Raw genomic sequence first — 21,460 nt, forward strand, 5'->3', positions numbered from 1 at the left:
CACCCCGTACATGCCTTTACACCCCTTACAGGCCTCCACACCCCCTACATGCCTCCACACCCCCTACATGCCTCCACACCCCCTACATGCCTCCACACCCCCTACATGCCTCCACACCCCCTACATGCCTCCACACCCCCTACATGCCTCCTACCCCCTACAGGCCTCCACACCTCCTACAGGCCTCCACCCCACCTACATGCGTCCACACCCCCTACTTACCTCCACACCCCCTACATGCCTCCACACCCCCTACATATCTCCACACCCCTACATGCCTCCACACCCCCTACATGCCTCCACACCCCCTACATGCCTCCACACCCCCTACAAGCCTCCACACCCCTTACAGGCCTCCACACCCCCTACATACCTCCACACCTTGGATGCACTGGATGCACTGGAAGAAAATCAGAATGCAGATGTAATATACACAGAATTTGCAAAAGCATTTGACAAATGCGATCATGGCGTAATAGCCCATAAAATACGTGCTAAAGGAATAACTGGGAAAGTGGGGAGATGGATCTTCAACTTCCTAACAAATCGAATACAAAGAGTAGTGGTCAACAGAGTTAAATCGGAGGCTGCCATAGTGAAGAGCTCTGTTCCACAAGGCACAGTACTCGCCCCCATCTTATTCTTTATCCTCATATCAGACATAGACAGAGATATACACCACAGCACCGTATCATCCTTTGCGGATGATACTAGGATCTGCATGAGGCTGTCATTTGCTGAGGACGCGGTTAACCTCCAAGAAGATATAAACAAAGTTTTCCAGTGGGCAACGGTAAACAATACGTAAGGGACCTGGGAGTAGTAATGGCTGAGGATCTCCCGTTCAAAACGGGAGATGCCAAGCCAATAATGATCCTTTTCAAATCACTTGTTCTCTCTAGGCTGGAATACTGCTGTACATTAACATCTCCATTCAAAGCAGGTGAAATCGCAGATCTAGAGAGTGTACAGAGATCCTTTACTGCACGTATAAGTTCTGTCAAGCACCTTAACTACTGGGAACGCTTGGAAGCACTTGACTTGTACTCGTTGGAACGCAGGAGGGAGAGATATATCATAATCTACACTTGGAAAATCTTGGAAGGAATGGTCCCAAATCTGCGCACAGAAATCACTCCCTACGAAAGTAAAAGACTGGGCAGGAGATGCAAAATGCCCCCAGTAGAAAGTAGGGGCGCCATTGGTACACTAAGGGAAAACACCATAAGTGTCCGGGGCCCAAGACTGTTCAACAGCCTCCCATCAAGCATAAGGGGAATTGCCAATAAGCCCCTGGCTGCCTTCAAGAGAGAGCTGGACAGATACCTAAAGTCAGTGCCGGATCAGCCGGGCTGTGTCTCGTACGTTGGACTGCGTGCGACCAGCAGTAACAGCCTGGTTGATCAGGCCCTGATTCATCGGGAGGCCTGGTCGTGGACCGGACCGCGGGGGCGTTGATCCCCGGAATAACCTCCAGGTAACACCTCTTACATGCCTCCACACCCCCTACATGCCTCCACACCCCATACATACCTCCACACCCCCTACATGTCTCCACACCCCCTACATGTCTCCACACCCCCTACATGCATCCACACCCCCTACATGCCTCCACACCCCCCCATGCCTCCACACCCCCTACATGCCTCCACACCCCCTACATGCCTCCACACCCCTACATGCCTCCACACCCCTACATGCCTCCACACCCCCTACATGCCTCCACACCCCCTACATGCCTCCACACCCCCTACATACCTGCACACCCCCTGCATGCCTCCACACCCCTTACATACCTCCATACCGCCTACATACCTCCACAACCCCTACATGCCTCCACACCACCTGCATGCTTCCACACACCCCTAATTACATACCCCAACACGCCCCCAAATATCCCACACGCCTCCAACACGCCTCCACACACGTCCTACACGCCCTCCACATGTCTCACATGTCTCCACACACCCTCCACACGCCCCCACACGCCCTCCACGAGCCCCCACACGCCCTCCACGAGCCCCCACACTCCCTCCACGAGCCCCCACACTCCCTCCACGAGCCCCCACAAGCCCGTACAACCCTCCCATACTCCTCACACACGCCTCCCACACACCCTCCACACGCCCCCCACATATCTCAAACGCCTTCCACACCCCCCATATGTCTCACATTCTCCCACACTCCCTACACACACACCACACTCCCTCCACACGCCCCCACACTCCCTCCACACTCCCTCCACACACCCCCACACGCCCTGCGCACGCCCCCACGTATCTCACACGCCCCCACGTATCTCACACGCCCTCACACGTCGTAAGTTAACCGTAGTGTTAAATTAAATGTGTATTAGGAAGGTCATGTGTGGTAGTCAAACATTAGAGAGTTACGTGAGGCCCCTACCAGAGTGATGCTGTGGGGGAGGTGGGGAGGAGGACGTGAGTCCCCTACCAGAGTGATGCTGTGGGGGAGGTGGGGAGGAGGACGTGAGTCCCCTACCAGAGTGATGCTGTGGGGGAGGTGGGGAGGAGGACGTGAGTCCCCTACCAGAGTGATGCTGTGGGGGAGGTGGGGAGGAGGATGTGAGTCCCCTACCAGAGTGATGCTGTGGGGGAGGTGGGGAGGAGGACGTGAGTCCCCTACCAGAGTGATGCTGTGGGGGAGGTGGGGAGGAGGACGTGAGTCCCCTACCAGAGTGATGCTGTGGGGGAGGTGGGGAGGAGGATGTGAGTCCCCTACCAGAGTGACGCTGTGGGAGAGGTGTGGAGGAGGACGTGAGTCCCCTATCAGAGTGACGCTGTGGGGGAGGTGGGGAGGAGGACGTGAGTCCCCTACCAGTGTGACGCTGTGGGGGAGGTGGGGAGGTGGATGTGTGTCCCGTACCAGAGTGATGCTGTGGGGGAGGTGGGGAGGAGGACGTGAGTCCCCTACCGGAGTGACGCTGTGGGGGAGGTGGGGAGGAGGACGTGAGTCCCCTACCAGAGTGATGCTGTGGGGGAGATGGGGAGGAGGACGTGAGTCCCCTACCAGAGTGACGCTGTGGGGGAGGTGGGGAGGAGGACGTGAGTCCCCTACCAGAGTGACGCTATGGGGGAGGTGGGGAGGAGGACGTGAGTCCCCTACCAGAGTGACGCTGTGGGGGAGGTGGGGAGGAGGACGTGAGTCCCCTACCAGAGTGACGCTGTGGGGGAGGTGGGGAGGAGGACGTGAGTCCCCTACCAGAGTGATGCTGTGGGGGAGGTGGGGAGGAGGACGTGAGTCCCCTACCAGAGTGACGCTGTGGGGGAGGTGGGGAGGAGGACGTGAGTCCCCTACCAGAGTGACGCTGTGGGGGAGGTGGGGAGTTGGGCGAGTAGTTTGTGAAGAAGGGAAATAGGGATGAGGAGAGGGTGTGGGGAGAGAAAAGGGATGTGGGGAGAATAAGTGTGGGGGAGAGACTGTGTGTGAGGAGAGAAAGGGGTGCGGGGTATGAGGGGGGAGTGAGGTAGAGGTCACTTCCAATTCTTCTCTTCATTCCTTTGATTCATCTTTCTTCTGTATCCCACTTCTTTCTTCCCCTTATTTTTATCCACCCTCCCCTCCCTTCCCTTCCCTCCCCATCAGTTCCTACCACTCCCTTCTCTCCTTCCTCCCCACCGCCCATTCTCACTTCCCCACCTTTTCTCTTCCTACTCCACTACCTTCTCCACTGTCCTCTCCCTTACTCCTAATCTACCTTTCCATTCCATCACTTTCTTTTCCTGCCCCCTCCTTTCCCTCTCCTTTTGTCCCATCTCTCTCCCTCTCATTTTTGTCTTTTCCCTTCCATCTTCACCTACCAGGAGGGCGTTCCATGGGTCAACGCCCCCGCGGCCTAGTCCTTGACCAGGCCTCCCGGTGGATCATGGCCTGATCAACCAGGCTCTTACTGCTGGCCGCAGGTACTCCAGCGTACGAACCAGAGCCCGTCTGGTCGGGTACTGACTTTATGTATCTGTCCACCTCCCTCTTGAAGGCAGCCAGGGGTCTATTGGTAATTCTCCCTATGCCTGGTGGGATGGTGGGAGGCTGTTGAACAGTCTTGGGCCCCAGACAATAACTGTGTTTTTTCTTAGTGTACTCTTGGCGCTCCTGGTTTTCATTGCGGGGTATGTTGCACCACCTGCCCAGTCTTTTTCCTTCTTGGGGAATGATTCGTGTGTGTAGATTTGGGACCAGTCCCTCTAGTCTTTTCCAGAGATATTTTATGATGCATCTTTATTGCCTGCGTTCCAGGGAGTACAGGTCAATGGACTTCAAGCGTTCCCAGTAATTATGAATCTTGACTGAAGTAATACACGCAGTGAAAGTTTTCTGTTCATTCTCCACCTGCCTTGAATGTGGATGTTAGTGTACAACAATATTCCAACCAAGTAACTTAAAGAGGATCGTCATTGGAATGGCATCCCTTTTTTGAATGTTCTCATGATCTGTTTTGTCATTTTCCTCTTTGAAGGTGAGAGCTTCTGACATTATCACTCTCAAGTTCTTCACGTTAGGTTTTCGTTGTACTGAAACGTTAAAATGAGTTTTATACTCTTTTTCTAGTGTTTATTTCCTCAAGTTTCCACGGAGTAACTGAAATTTGTCCTCATTGTACATTATATTTCTTCGGCCAACTGGAAGACTTGGGTCATATCCGCATGAAGATTTGCAGTGTCCTCACTGAATGACAGTCTCATGCAGATTCTGGTATCGTCTGCAACGGAAGACACTGTTGTGTGTATCAGATTAGGGAACGGAGTTTTTCACTGTGGCAGCCTCCGTCATTATTTACTATTACTCTCTCTGTTCTGTTGGTTAGAAGGTTAAAGATCAATCTCCCCCCCCCTCCACTTGTAGAAGGCTTTTGCAGTCTGTATACTATGTGTGGATTCTGTTTGTCCTCCAGTGCATCCAAGACCATGTCAAAGTGGTCCAGTAATTGTGAGAGGCAAGATCGTCCTGCTCTAAACCCATGCTGCCCTGGATTATGCAATTGTTGGGAATCCAAGTGATTTGCGATCATGCTACTTAGAACTCTTTCAAAGATTTTTAAAATGTCGCAAGTTAGAGCTATCGGTCTATAATTCTTTGCTATTGCTATGCTGCAACCTTTATAGTGTGGCGCTATATTCGTTGTTCTTAATGACTGTGGGATTACACCCGTTTCCATGTTCCCTCTTCCTAACATACTTAAGGCACGCAAAAGAGGTTTCCTGCAGTTCTTGATGAACACAGAGTTCCACGACTCTGAGCCTGGGGCTGAGTCATGGGCATGATGTCAATGGCTTTTTCAAAGTCTAATGGAGTTAGGGTTATGTTAGAAATGTTGCATATATTGACAGTGTTTTGAGGCTCGTTGACGAAAAACTGGTTCTGGTTGTTGATCGTTGTTGTGATTAAGAGCTCACTGAACACAGTTATATTCGGACTTCTACAGTACCTTACTCATTTCTTTGCTCTCGTCTCCTTCTCTTTTCTTTTCCTTCTATCTCTTCCTCCTTCCCCTCTTTTCCTTCCGTTTCCTTCCATCTGCCCCTTTCTCTCTTTTTTCCTTCCATCTCCCCCTTCCTCTCTTTTTTCCTTACATCTCTCTTCATACCCTCACCTTCCTTGTCTCTCTCGTCCCTCTCCCTACCCTCCCCCTCCTCCTACACTTTCCTTATTTCCCCCTTCCCCTCCTCCCTCACCAACACATTTTTCCTCCCGCTTCCCCTCCTTTCCTACATCACAACCTATTTCCCACTATCACCCTTACCCTCCCATTGCCCCTTGGTCCTCTCCCCGCCCCCACCATTCCTCCCCTGCTCTCCCCTGGGGGGCTAACACAGCAGTGACACACAGGAGCTGGGGAGTATAAATCACGCGTCCATCCTTAAATTAAAAACTAGGCCTCGTTAAGGATTGCCTTTCCCCACTCTTCCCTTCCCTCCCTCCCTCTCTCTCTCCCTCCCTCCCTCCCTCCCTCCCTCCCTCCGTCCCACGAGACGCCAGGAGGGGAGGATTGGGGAAAGGGGAGAGTAGAGGCAGTGGGGACGACAAAGTATGCAAATAAAGCACATGGGGTTAGAGACAAGACTTGACCTTGCTTGAAAAAGCATGTGCCATTCATTTACATATATATATATATATATATATATATATATATATATATATATATATATATATATATATATATATATATATATATATATATATATATATATATATATAATCACAGTGGCCACTTCATTAGGTACGCGCTTATGGTTACCTGGATGGTTACCTGGAGGTTATTCCGGGGATCAACGCCCCCGCTGCCCGGTCCACGACCAGGCCTCCCGATGGATCAGGGCCTGATCAACTAGGCTGTTACTGCTGGCCGCACGCAGTCCGACGTACGAGCCACAGCCCGGCTGATCCGGCACTGACTTTAGGTATCTGTCCAGCTCTCTCTTGAAGGCAGCCAGGGGTTTATTGGCAATTCCCCTAATGCTTGATGGGAGGCTGTTGAACAGTTTTGGGCCCCGGACACTTATGGTGTTTTCTCTTAGTGTACCAATGGCGCCCCTACTTTTTATTGGCGGCATTTTGCATCGCCTGCCCAGTCTTTTACTTTCGTAGGGAGTGATTTCTGTGTGCAGATTTGGGACCATTCCTTCCAAGATTTTCCAAGTGTAGATTATGATATATCTCTCCCTCCTGCGTTCCAACGAGTACAAGTCAAGTGCTTCCAAGCGTTCCCAGTAGTTAAGGTGCTTGACAGAACTTATACGTGCAGTAAAGGATCTCTGTACACTCTCTAGATCTGCGATTTCACCTGCTTTGTATGGAGATGTTAATGTACAGCAGTATTCCAGCCTAGAGAGAACAAGTGATTTGAAAAGGATCATCATGGGCTTGGCATCTCTCGTTTTGAAAGTTCTCATTATCCATCCTATCATTTTCTTTGCACGTGTGATCGTGGCACTGTTGTGATCCTTGAAAGTGAGATCCTCAGACATTACTACTCCCAGGTCCCTTACATTATTTTTCCGCTCTATTGTATGGCCGGAGTCAGTAGTATACTCTGTTCTAGTTATTATCTCCTCCAGTTTTCCATAATGGAGTAGTTGGAATTTGTCCTCATTGAACATCATATTGTTTACCGTTGCCCACTGGAAAACTTTGTTTATATCTTCTTGGAGGTTAACCGCGTCCTCAGCAGATGACAGCCTCATGCAGATCCTAGTATCATCCGCAAAGGATGATACGGTGCTGTGGTGTATATCTCTGTTTATGTCTGATATGAGGATAAGGAATAAGATGGGGGCGAGTACTGTGCCTTGTGGAACAGAGCTCTTCACTATGGCAGCCTCCGATTTAACTCTGTTGACCACTACTCTTTGTGTTCGATTTGTTAGGAAGTTGAAGATCCATCTCCCCACTTTCCCAGTTATTCCTTTAGCACGTATTTTATGGGCTATTACGTCATGATCGCATTTGTCAAATGCTTTTGCAAAGTCTGTGTATATTACATCTGCATTCTGATTTTCTTCCAGTGCATCCAAGGCCATGTCATAGTGATCCAGTAGTTGTGAGAGGCAGGAGCGACCTGCCCTGAACCCATGTTGCCCTGGATTGTGCAGATTTTGGGAATCCAGGTGATTTGCAATCCTGCTTCTTAGCACTCTTTCAAAGATTTTTATGATGTGGGACGTCAGAGCTATTGGTCTATAGTTCTTAGCTAATGCTTTGCTGCCACCTCTATGGAGCGGGGCTATATCCGTTGTTTTAAGTGACTGTGGAATCTCACCCATGTCCAAGCTCTTCCTCCATAGTGTACTTAGGGCATGCGAGAGGGGTTTCTTGCAGTTCTTAATGAAAACAGAGTTCCACGAGTCTGGGCCCGGGGCTGAGTGCATAGGCATGTTGTCAATGGCTTTTTCGAAATCTATCGGAGTTAGGGTAATGTCGGAAGTCTGGCATACATTTATGGAGTTTTGAGGCTCATTCATGAAGAAATCATTTGGGTCGTCGATCCTCAGACCGATTAGTGGTTCACTAAACACAGAGTCGTACTGGGATTTCAATATTTCACTCATTTCCTTGTTGTCGTCTGTGTAAGTCCCATCCTGTCTGAGTAAGGGCCCGATACTAGATGTGGTATTTGCCTTGTTTTTGGCATATGAAAAGAAATATTTGGAATTTCTTTCAATTTCACTAATAGCTTTAAGCTCCTCCTGCCTCTCCTGGTTCCTGTAAGAGTCATTTAGCTTAAGTTCGATAGTTTCCACTTCCCTGGTCAGCGCCTCCTTTCGTGTATCAGATATTCTAGCACTCCTGAGGAGCTCAGTGACTCTTCGTCGTCTTCTGTAGAGGGAGCATCTTTTTCTCTCCAGTTTACTCCTGCTCTTCTTCTTTCTTAGGGGAATATGCCTAGAACATGCTTCGGCTACCAGGAAGTTGATCCTTTCAAGGCACTGGTTTGGGTCCATGTCATTTAAGACATCTTCCCAACATGTTTCGTTTAGGACATGGTTTACCTGGTCCCAGTTGATGTTCTTGTTGTTGAAATTGTATTTTGTGAAGACACCTTCACAGGTACATGCATTCTGCTGTTCAGGACCCCTATGCATGTACGTCTGGACTTCGATTAGATTGTGATCGGAATTAGTTGTTTTTGATATTCTTATGTCTCTTATCAGGTCCTCATTATTTGTGAAGATAAGGTCAAGTGTGTTTTCTAGTCTTGTTGGCTCCACTATCTGCTGGCTTAAGGTGTGTTTTTCGCAGAGACTTAGTAGCTCGTGTGTGTGACCTTTCATCTGCGCTACCTCCGGGGATTGTTTCAGCTATAACATTATTTGCTACATTTTTCCATTTTGTATGCCTTAGGTTGAAATCACCAAGCAGTAAGATGTTTGGGGATGGAGCTGGAAGGTTTTCCAAACAGTAATCGATTTTCAGTAGCTGTTCCTTGAACTGTTGGGAGGTTGCATCTGGTGGCTTGTATACAACCACAATGACTAGGTTTTGGTTCTCGATCTTTACTGATAGAACTTCAACTACCTCATTCGTGGTGTTCAGCAACTCCGTGCAGATAAGGGACTCTTTGACATACAGGCCAACCCCCCCTTGTTGCCTGTTTTTTCTGTCGCATCTAAAAAGGTTGTAACCACTTATCCATATTTCACTGTCAAAGTGATCTTTTGTGTGAGTCTCTGTGAAGGCTGCAAACATTGCATTAGACTCCACTAGAAGTCCACTGATAAAAGGTATTTTGTTGTTGGTGGATGGCTTAAGGCCCTGTATATTAGCAAATATGAACGAGGTTGTATTCTGTGTTTGTTGGGGGGATTTTGTTATTGGCATCAGTAGTTGTAATTCTGGAGGGCCATGGGTGGCCACTGGCTGTGCCTCCAGTCCAACAAGGCTCCAAGGTGGTGGACTATTTTTGTTATTTCCTTCCATTTTCTTTTTTCGTTTCCTGCCACTAAAAAATCACCTGGAGTTGGTATTGAGTAGATTTCCCTCTTGCTCCCAGAACAGTCTGAATTCTTGTTGTCATGGGTTCAACAATTTGCTGGAAACATTTCTTAGAGATTCTGGTTCATGCTGACGTGATAGCATCACAGTTTCTGCAGATCTGTCGGTTGTACATTCATGCTGGGAATCTCCTGTTCCACCACATTCTGACCCTACCTATATACATGTCACGGCAGAAACCGCGATTCGTCAGACCAGGCAACGTTTTTCCAATCTTCAACTGTCCAGGTTTGATGAGCCTGTGCCCAATGTTGCCTCAGTTTCCTGTTCTTAACTAACAGGAGTGGAACCCGGTGTAGTTTGCTGCTGTAACCCATCCACTTCAGCATTCTACGTGTTGTGCATTCAGATATGCTCTTCAGCATACCGCTGTTGTAACGTGTAGGTATTTGAGTTACTGTCACCTTCCTGTCATCTTGAACCAGTCTGACCATTCTCCTCTGACCTCTTTCATTATCACAGCGTTTTCTTCCACAGAACTGCCGCTCGCTGTATGTTTTGTGTTTTTCACGTCATTGTTAACTCTAGAGACTGTTGTGCTTAAATATCCCAGTAGATCAGCAGTTTCTGAGATACTCAAACTATCCCGTCTGTCTGGCACCAACAATCATTGTACAGTCACTCACATCACATTTCTTCCCCATTCTGATGCTCAGTCTGAAGTACAACTGAACATCTTCACCATGACTGCATGTTGTAGGCATTGAGGTGCTGCGACTTGATTGGCTGATTAGATATTTTCATTAACGAGCAGCAGTAGTACAGGTGTACCTAATAAAGTGGCCACTGAGTGTACATGTACATATTGCCTGATACTAAATGATGCCGTTCCAGGCTAACACTTTTGTACTTATAAATGTAGAACATTGTAAACTAAACTTAACATGAAATGTAAAACAATAGATGAATGAAGGTGGGATGAATGATGGTGTTAGGAGGTAGTGACCAGTGTGGAGATGATGAGGAGGTGTGAGAGTCTGAGGGAGGTGGCTGAGGGAGAGATAATGAATGAGGGATGAGGAGGGAAATGGTTCTTGAAGACAGGAAAACGAAGATAAATAGGGAGACATATGGTGGAGGAGGAAAAAACTAGTGTAGAGGCGAGGCTGACTTGTTGTATGAAGAATATCTTAAATGTTTGTATGTTGTACATGTCTTGTTCTCCATGTGTTGTTCTCCATGTGTTGTTCTCCATGAGTTCTCCATGTGTTGTTCTCCATGTGTTGTTCTCCATGAGTTCTCCATGTGTTGTTCTCCATGTATTGTTCTCCATGTCTTGTTGTCAAGTGGTAATGAACAAGTTACAGTGGTAATGAACAAGTTACAGTGGTAATGAACAAGTTACAGTGGTAATGAACAAGTTACAGTGGTAATGAACAAGTTACAGTGGTAATAAGTTACAGTGGTAATGAACAAGTTACAGTTGTAATGAATAAGTTACAGTGGTAATGAACAAGTTACAGTGGTAATAAGTTACAGTGGTAATGAACAAGTTACAGTGGTAATGAATAAGTTACAGTGGTAATGAATAAGTTACAGTGGTAATGAACAAGTTACAGTGGTAATGAATAAGTTACAGTGGTAATGAATAAGTTACAGTGGTAATGAATAAGTTACAGTGGTAATGAACAAGTTACAGTGGTAATGAATAAGTTACAGTGAATGAACAAGTTACAGTGGTAATGATCTACTTACAGTGGTAATGAACAAGTTACAAAAGTAATGAACTATTACAACCCAGGAACAATAAGGCTTGTTATCCTGGGTGTACAGGAGAGCAAGGAGCAGAACAAACACAGCTGAATGACTCTGAATTATATTTTCCTTCACCAAGTGCAATTATAAATATTTACAAGTATGTACACTATATACAGTTGGAAATATGTGTACAACACGGTAAATCAAGTGGCAAAGACACAGCCTGGAGACAGAATGGACAACCGTGTTCAACCAGCAGCTGGGTGAAAATGACAAGGGTGAGAATGTGAGTGGTATCCACGTCACCTTCACAATTGCCAGATCCACAATATGACTGGCTGAACCTAGGAACTGATCTGACGATGGGGCCTCGATAGTCCGACCCTTAGTTACCTGGTTCGCTGGATGCTGAGGCAGCCTATATGAGTGTGTTAACATGCTCCAAATAAAGGCTACATATTCTTTGCATGCTACATGAGAAAGTTACAGTGGTAATGAACAAGGTATAGTGGTACTGAACAAGTTACAGTGGTAATGCATATGTTACAGTGGTAATGAACAAGTTACAGTGGTAGTGAACAAGTTATAGTGGTAATGAACAACTTACACGTTTATATCTGGCTACAGACATGATTTAGGCCACAAGAATAACACAACTTTGTGTGGGTTAGCGAAGTTTGGTGAAATTTCGAGAAATTTAAGTGGCAATGCTTTGTTTACAGTACTCAAAGTCAGGTTTTTTTTCCCAGAATGGTTGGTGCTGTTCCACTCTGGATAAAGTACTTTGCCATTTCTTTGGACATTTGAGAGCGAGTTGGCTCTGAATTCATTAATTTTAATCGCATTTAGGCACATAATGACGCAAAGTGTGACACATTTCGGTACATGACGCAAGACGTGACGCATTTAGGCACATAATGACGCAAGGTGTGACATCCAAGAGTCTGCTGAATTTATTGGATGTAAACTAGAATACTAGTATACAAGTAGACTAGTATACAAATAAACTAGTATACAGGTAAACTAGTATATACGTAAACTAATATACAAGTAAACTAGAATACAAGTAAACTAGTATACAAGTAGAGTAATATACAAGTAAACTAGTATACGAGTAGACTAGTATGTAAGTAAACTAATATACAAGTAGAGTAATATGCAAGTAAACTAGAATATAAGTAAGTTAGTATAGGAGTAATACACAATAAACTGGTATACAGTAAACTAGTTTACAAACATAACAAAGAAGTATTACTTTGAACACTTGATTCTTAATAATTTTTTAACTCTGAGATGTGTGACCAGTCTGAGGTTCACACTCCAGCCTCTCCCTCTCTCTCTCCCTCTCTCCCTCTCTCCCTCTCTCTCTCCCTCTCTCCCTCTCTCCCTCACTCCCTCACTCACTCCCTCTCTCACTCCCTCTCTCCCTCTCTCTCTCCCTCTCTCTCTCCCTCTCTCTCTCCCTCCCTCCCTCTCTCTCTCTCTCTCTCCCTCCCTCCCTCTCTCTCTCTCTCTCTCCCTCCCTCTCTCCCTCTCTCTCTCCCTCTCTCTCTCCCTCTCTCCCTCTCTCTCTCCCTCCCTCCCTCTCTCTCCCCCTCCCTCTCTCCCTATCTCACTCCCTCTCTCTCTCTCCCTCTCTCCCTATCTCACTCCCTCTCTCCCTCTCTTCCTCTCTCTTTTACACAGGGTTGGACAAGGTTAAGTATCCTTAGCTTTATCGACAAGCTATTTACAGGTTAAGAAATCCTAACTTCATTGGCAAGCTAAGAGCTGTTACCTACATCAACTTATTTGATGTATTTTATTGTTATGAGACATACAAGTAGGGAACAGGAGGAAGTTGGAGCCATCTGTGGGCCAGCATTTTCATTTGATCAACTGACTTTATCTCGTTGACATAATTATGCTGTACGAATGTGTTCCATACTCGAGTCATCCTGGGTATATATGATCTAGATGGATTGATGTCCTGGAGAAGGGTACAGCCAGAGTGAAGTTGCTGCTTTCTGCCCGTCTTGTGGTATAGAAGCTTGTTTCACGCTGTCCTCGAAGTGGAGCCAAGTGTGGTACTTTGACAGTGTTGCCCTTGTACATAACAGTAAGGCCACTCACATCTCTCCTGTGTTGAAGGCTCTGCTGAAATGACAAATCTATCCAGGATGGGTCCAGGCGAGAGGCGAGACGTCTTGCTCTGTTCTCTACTCTGAGAGGGAGTGGGGGGGGCAGGTAAACCAAGAAAGTGGAGCATACTCAAGGTGTGAGCTTACTTGTGTCTCATACAGAATCTTGCAACCCCTACTGTCAAGCAGATGCGAGATTCATCGAAGTGCTGCCTTGTTTGGAAGATTTACAGCGTTGTTCTTCATGGTCAGTTTGGAGTCAAATTTCACTCCAAGGATATCAACTTCTTCCCCAGGTACCAACACTCTCCCATTCATACTTACTACTGCTCAGGCATTACCATCATGGTGCCTAGAGACCATCATCATTTGTGTTTTCTCAAGTGCAAATGTTACTTGCCATCGGTTTCCCCAAGCTGATATAGCTCTTAGCTGGTGATTGATGTAGCTTAGAGCAGCTGGCATTTCTTCTCTTGGATAAATAAATGTCAGGGTGCAGTCGTCTGCATATGCATGGAATTCTGGGATGAGATGAAGAAGGTCATTGAAATAGACATTTCATAACAATGGTCCCAGCACGCTTCCTTGTGGAACACTTGCCTCAATAGGATGTCTTGCTGATTCTGTTCCATTGAGAACTACCCTTAGAGATCTACCATGAAGGTAATCACTGAGGAGACAGCGTAGAGCCTGCAATTCCCAGTGCTTGCAGTTTTGCCTAAAGGCCCTGGTGCTACACTCGGTCGAAACCACCAGCAATGTCCAGTGCTACCACACAGCTGACTTTGGATTCATCCAGTGACTGGTGCCACTTAGTGGAGAGGTTTAACAACAGATCAGCAGTAGAGTAACCTTTCCTGAAGCCATATTGACGATCACAAAGTAGTGAGTGGTAGTCAAAAAACTGTCATTTGTCTTGAGATTACTGTCTCAAGAATGTTGCTAGTGATTGACATGAGTGACACTGGTCCGTAGTTGCTGATTTCTGCTCTGCTCTTCCACAGAGAAGGCCATCTCTCCCTCCCTCCCTCCCTCCATCCCTCTCTCTCTATCTCTCTCCCTCCCTCCCTCCCTCCCTCCCTCCTTCCTTCACTCCCTCTCCCCTTCCCTCCCTCCCTCCTTCACCGCAGCTCGTCAAATTGAATGTAGCAGGCTGGGAAGATGACTTACCATCTCTCCTGACATATCTGCCTCACGTGACCTGTGTATGTGTGTGTTGTGTGTGTGTTTGTGCGTGTGTGTGCGTGTGTGTGTGTGTGCATGTGTGTGTGTGCCTGTGTGCGCGCGCCTGCGCGTCTGCTTGTATGTGCGCGCGCGCTCATCCTTTTCTTGTATTCGCCTATTTGTGATTGTAGGTGTCGAAACTTAGTTGGTAGCTTTGCCTCTTGACCCTGGCCATTGCCGGTAATACTGCTCCCTAGCCTGGTGAGTCTGTCGTACATATTCCTGAAGCTGTGTGTGGAACATGCCTTCACTACTTCGTCCAGGTAATTCAACTTTATAACTGTTTAGGCGAGTTAATGACTACTAACATAACATCACATCTTGCTTCCACCCTTGCCCTTGTGTACCTCTTTCTACCTCTCACTCACTTCCTGTCCACCCTCATTTTATATTTCACTTTCCAGTCCTCCTTTAGTGTTTCTCTCCACCAGCATCACCAGGTTTAGTGTTTCTCTCCACCAGCGTCACCAGGTTCAGTGTTTCTCTCCACCAGCGTCACCAGGTTTAGTGTTTCTCTCCACCAGTGTCACCAGGTTTAGTGTTTCTCTCCACCAGCGTCACCAGGTTTAGTGTTTCTCTCCACCAGCATCACCAGGTTTAGTGTTTCTCTCCACCAGCGTCACCAGGTTTAGTGTTTCTCTCCACCAGCGTCACCAGGTTTAGTGTTTCTCTCCACCAGTGTCACCAGGTTTAGTGTTTCTCTCCACCAGCGTCACTAGGTTTAGTGTTTCCACCAGCATCACCAGGTTTAGTGTTTCTCTCCACCAGCGTCACTAGGTTTAGTGTTTCCACCAGCGTCACCAGGTTCAGTGTTTCTCTCCACCAGCGTCACCAGGTTTAGTGTTTCTCTCCACCAGTGTCACAAGGTTTAGTGTTTCTCTCCACCAGCGTCACCAGGTTGTGTTTCTCTCCACCAGCATCACCAGGTTTAGTGTTTCTCTCCACCAGCGTCACCAGGTTTAGTGTTTCTCTCCACCAGCGTCACCAGGTTTAGTGTTTCTCTCCACCAGCGTCACTAGGTTTAGTGTTTCCAGCAGCGTCACCAGGTTTAGTGTTTCTCTCCACCAGCGTCACTAGGTTTAGTGTTTCCACCAGCGTCACCAGGTTTAGTGTTTCTCTCCACCAGCGTCACCAGGTTCAGTGTTTCTCTCCACCAGCGTCACCAGGTTTAGTGTTTCTCTCCACCAGCGTCACTAGGTTTAGTGTTTCTCTCCACCTGCGTCACAAGGTTCAGTGTTTCTCTCCACCAGCGTCACAAGGTTCAGTGTTTCTCTCCACCAGCGTCACCAGGTTTAGTGTTTCTCTCCACCAGCGTCACCAGGTTTAGTGTTTCTCTCCACCAGCGTCACCAGGTTTAGTGTTTCTCTCCACCAGCGTCACCAGGTTTAGTGTTTCTCTCCACCAGCGTCACCAGGTTTAGTGTTTCTCTCCACCAGCGTCACCAGGTTTAGTGTTTCTCTCCACCAGCGTCACCAGGTTTAGTGTTTCCACCAGCGTCACCAGGTTTAGTGTTTCTCTCCACCAGCGTCACTAGGTTTAGTGTTTCTCTCCACCAGCGTCACCAGGTTTAGTGTTTCTCTCCACCAGCGTCACCAGGTTCAGTGTTTCTCTCCACCAGCGTCACCAGGTTTAGTGTTTCTCTCCACCAGCGTCACTAGGTTTAGTGTTTCTCTCCACCAGTGTCACCAGGTTCAGTGTTTCTCTCCACCAGCGTCACCAGGTTTAGTGTTTCTCTCCACCAGCGTCACCAGGTTTAGTGTTTCTCTCCACCAGCGTCACCAGGTTTAGTGTTTCTCTCCACCAGCGTCACCAGGTTTAGTGTTTCTCTCCACCAGCGTCACCAGGCTTAATGTTTCTCTCCACCAGTGTCACCAGGTTTAGTGTTTCTCTCCACCAGCGTCACCAGGTTTAGTGTTTCTCTCCACCAGCGTCACCAGGTTTAGTGTTTCTCTCCATGAGTGTCACCAGTTTAGTGTTTCTTTCCACCAGCGTCACCAGGTTTAGTGTTTCTCTCCACCAGCGTCACCAGGTTTAATGTTTCTCTCCACCAGTGTCACCAGGTTTAGTGTTTCTCTCCACCAGCTTCACCAGGTTTAGTGTTTCTCTCCATGAGTGTCACCAGTTTAGTGTTTCTTTAAACCAGCGTCACCAGGTTTAGTGTTTCTCTAAACCAGTCACCAGGTTTAGTGTTTCTCTCCACCAGTGTCACCAGGTTTAGTGTTTCTCTCCACCAGCGTCACCAGGTTTAGTGTTTCTCTCCACCAGCGTCACCAGGTTTAGTGTTTCTCTCCACCAGCGTCACCAGGTTTAGTGTTTCTCTAAACCAGTCACCAGGTTTAGTGTTTCTCTCCACCAGTGTCACCAGGTTTAGTGTTTCTTTCCACCAGCGTCACCAGGTTTAGTGTTTCTCTAAACCAGTCACCAGGTTTAGTGTTTCTCTAAACCAGTCACCAGGTTTAGTTTCTCTCTCCACCAGTGTCACCAGGTTTAGTGTTTCTCTCCACCAGTGTCACCAGGTTTAGTGTTTCTCTCCACCAGCGTCACCAGGTTTAGTGTTTCTCTCCACCATCGTCACCAGGTTTAGTGTTTCTCTCCACCCTCGTCACCAGGTTTAGTGTTTCTCTCCACCCTCGTCACCAGGTTTAGTGTTTCTCTCTACCAGCGTCACCAGATTTAGTGTTTCTCTCTACCAGCGTCACCAGATTTAGTGTTTCTCTCCACCAGCGTCACCAGATTTAGTGTTTCTCTCCACCAGCGTCACCAGGTTAAGTGTTTCTCTCCACCATTGTCACCAGGTTTAGTGTTTCTCTCCACCAGCGTCACCAGGTTAAGTGTTTCTCTCCACCATTGTCACCAGGTTTAGTGTTTCTCTCCACCAGCGTCACCAGGTTTAGTGTTTCTCTCCACCATTGTCACCAGGTTTAGTGTTTCTCTCCACCAGCGTCACCAGGTTTAGTGTTTCTCTCCACCAGCGTCACCAGGTTTAGTGTTTCTCTCCACCAGCGTCACCAGGTTTAGTGTTTCTCTCCACCATCGTCACCAGGTTTAGTGTTTCTCTCCACCATCGTCACCAGGTTTAGTGTTTCTCTCCACCAGCGTCACCAGGTTTAGTGTTTCTCTCCACCAGCGTCACCAGGTTTAGTGTTTCTCTCCACCAGCGTCACCAGGTTTAGTGTTTCTCTCCACCAGCGTCACCAGGTTTAGTGTTTCTCTCCACCAGCGTCACCAGGTTTAGTGTTTCTCTCTACCAGCGTCACCAGGTTTAGTGTTTCTCTCCACCAGCGTCACCAGATTTAGTGTTTCTCTCCACCAGCGTCACCAGGTTAAGTGTTTCTCTCCACCATTGTCACCAGGTTTAGTGTTTCTCTCCACCAGCGTCACCAGGTTAAGTGTTTCTCTCCACCATTGTCACCAGGTTTAGTGTTTCTCTCCACCAGCGTCACCAGGTTTAGTGTTTCTCTCCACCAGCGTCACCTGGTTTAGTGTTTCTCTCCACCAGTGTCACCAGGTTTAGTGTTTCTCTCCACCAGCGTCACCAGGTTTAGTGTTTCTCTCCACCAGTGTCACCAGGTTTAGTGTTTCTCTCCACCAGTGTCACCAGGTTTAGTGTTTCTCTCCACCAGCGTCACCAGGTTTAGTGTTTCTCTCCACCAGCGTCACCTGGTTTAGTGTTTCTCTCCACCAGTGTCACCAGGTTTAGTGTTTCTCTCCACCAGTGTCACCAGGTTTAGTGTTTCTCTCCACCAGCGTCACCAGGTTCAGTGTTTCTCTCCACCAGCGTCACCAGGTTTAGTGTTTCTCTCCACCAGCGTCACCAGGTTCAGTGTTTCTCTCCACCAGCGTCACCAGGTTTAGTGTTTCTCTCCACCAGCGTCACCAGGTTTAGTGTTTCTCTCCACCAGTGTCACCAGGTTTAGTGTTTCTCTCCACCAGCGTCACCTGATTTAGTGTTTCTCTCCACCAGCGTCACCACAAGCCCAAGTTTGTACAAACGAATCCCTTACCAGCGTGGTTGTAGCGAGCTCTAGCTCAAGTCCCCTTCATGAGTTCACTTCCCCACCCATTCGGTGATTTACTTGTAGTCGTGTCATTACGGTTTCCTGAGTCATGATGACTTTGAAGGGACTCGAGGTAGAACTCGCTACAGCCACGCTGGTGTCGGGTTCGTCTGTCAAAACCTGGAAGTGTGGTCACAGTGGTGGCCCATGCTAACCTCCCCATGGTTGTATAGAAATATACCTAGCCCCACTCCACAAAGGGGGCAGTAAAGCAACAGCAAAGAACTACAGACCAATAGCACTAACATCCCATATCATAAAAATCTTTGAAAGGGTCCTAAGAAGCAAGATCACCACCCATCTAGAAACCCATCAGTTACACAACCCAGGGCAACATGGGTTTAGAACAGGTCGCTCCTGTCTGTCTCAACTATTGGATCACTACGACAAGGTCCTAAATGCACTAGAAGACAAAAAGAATGCAGATGTAATATATACAGACTTTGCAAAAGCCTTCGACAAGTGTGACCATGGCGTAATAGCGCACAAAATGCGTGCTAAAGGAATAACAGGAAAAGTCGGTCGATGGATCTATAATTTCCTCACTAACAGAACACAGAGAGTAGTCGTCAACAGAGTAAAGTCCGAGGCAGCTACGGTGAAAAGCTCTGTTCCACAAGGCACAGTACTCGCTCCCATCTTGTTCCTCATCCTCATATCCGACATAGACAAGGATGTCAGCCACAGCACCGTGTCTTCCTTTGCAGATGACACCCGAATCTGCATGACAGTGTCTTCCATTGCAGACACTGCAAGGCTCCAGGCGGACACCAACCAAATCTTTCAGTGGGCTGCAGAAAACAATATGAAGTTCAACGATGAGAAATTTCAATTACTCAGATATGGTAAACATGAGGAAATTAAATCTTCATCAGAGTACAAAACAAATTCTGGCCACAAAATAGAGCGAAACACCAACGTCAAAGACCTGGGAGTGATCAACTCGGAGGATCTCACCTTCAAGGACCATAACATTGTATCAATCGCATCTGCTAGAAAAATGACAGGATGGATAATGAGAACCTTCAAAACTAGGGAGGCCAAGCCCATGATGACACTCTTCAGGTCACTTGTTCTATCTAGGCTGGAATATTGCTGCACACTAAGAGCACCTTTCAAGGCAGGTGAAATTGCCGACCTAGAAAATGTACAGAGAACTTTCACGGCGCGCATAACGGAGATAAAACACCTCAATTATTGGGAGCGCTTGAGGTTCCTAAACCTGTATTCCCTGGAACGCAGGAGGGAGAGATACATGATTATATACACCTGGAAAATCCTGGAGGGACTAGTACCGAACTTGCACACGAAAATCACTCACTACGAAAGCAAAAGACTTGGCAGACGATGCACCATCCCCCCAATGAAAAGCAGGGGTGTCACTAGCACGTTAAGAGACCATACAATAAGTGTCAGGGGCCCGAGACTGTTCAACTGCCTCCCAGCACACATAAGGGGGATTACCAACAGACCCTTGGCAGTCTTCAAGCTGGCACTGGACAAGCACCTAAAGTCAGTTCCGGATCAGCCGGGCTGTGGCTCGTACGTTGGTTTGCGTGCAGCCAGCAGCAACAGCCTGGTTGATCAGGCTCTGATCCACCAGGAGGCCTGGTCACAGACCGGGCCGCGGGGGCGTTGACCCCCGGAACTCTCTCCAGGTAAACTCCAGGTAAGTTGGATGTATCTTGTTAGAGTCAGCTGGTACAGTGGTTAACACACTGGTCTTGGAGTTTCAGGACTCGCCTGCCAGAGGTTCGAACCCCACCTGTCCTGTGGTATGTTTACAGTCATGTTATTAAGATTTCGTGGGTCCTAAATATTAAGGCAGTAGAAGGAATGGAGAGGTAAAGATACTGTGATTAGTCCATTAAACTTGACGTAGTAGTGTTGAGGTGGGCACTGATGGGAGGGGGAGGAGAGGAAGTGATGGGAGGGGGAGGAGAGGAAGTGATGGGAGGGGGAGGAGAGGAAGTGATGGGAGGGGGAGGAGAGGAAGTGATGGGAGGGGGAGGAGAGGAAGTGATGGGAGGGGGAGGAGAGGAAGTGATGGGAGGGGGAGGAGAGGAAGTGATGGGAGGGGGAGGAGAGGAAGTGATGGGAGGGGAGGGGAGGAAGTGATGGGAGGGGGAGGAGAGGAAGTGATGGGAGGGGAGGGGAGGAAGTGATGGGAGGGAGGGTAAGAAGTGATCGGAGTGGAGGAAGTGATGGGAGGGGAGAGTAGGAAGTGGTGGGAGGGGAGGAAGTGATGAGAGGGTAGGAAGTGATGGGAGGGGAAGGGGGAAGTGATGGGAGGGCAGGGTGCCAGGAGGAGGATGCCAAGAGGGTGCCAGCAGTAGAATGTCAGCAGGAGGGTGCCAGGAGGATGCTAGGAAGGTGCCAGGAGGATGCCAGGAGGGTGCCAGCAGGAGTGTGTAAGAAGGAGGGTGCCAGCAGGAAGGTGTCAGGAGGAGGGTGCCAACAGGAGGGTGCCAACTGGAGGATGCCAGCAGGAGGGTGCCAACTGGAGGATGCCAGCAGGAGGGTGTCAGGAGGAGGCTGCAAGCAGGAGGGTGTCAGGAGGAGGGTGCCGGCGGGAAGGTGTCAGGTGCCAGCAGGAGGGTGCCAGCCGGATGGTGTCAGGAGAACTGTGCCAGCGGGAAGGTGCCAACAGGAGGCTGCCAACAGGAGGCTGCCAGCAGGAGGGTGCTAACAGGAGGCTGCCAGCAGAAGGGTGTCAGGAGGAGGGTGCCGGCGGGAAAGTGCCAGCAGGAGGGTGCCAGCCGGATGGTGTCAGGAGGACGGTGCCAGCGGGAAGGTGCCAGCAGGAGGGTGCCAGCAGGAGGGTGTCAGGAGGAGGCTGCCAGCAGGAGG

The sequence above is a fragment of the Cherax quadricarinatus genome, chromosome 1 (genome assembly GCF_038502225.1).
Source record: "Cherax quadricarinatus isolate ZL_2023a chromosome 1, ASM3850222v1, whole genome shotgun sequence".
Taxonomy (NCBI): domain Eukaryota; kingdom Metazoa; phylum Arthropoda; class Malacostraca; order Decapoda; family Parastacidae; genus Cherax; species Cherax quadricarinatus.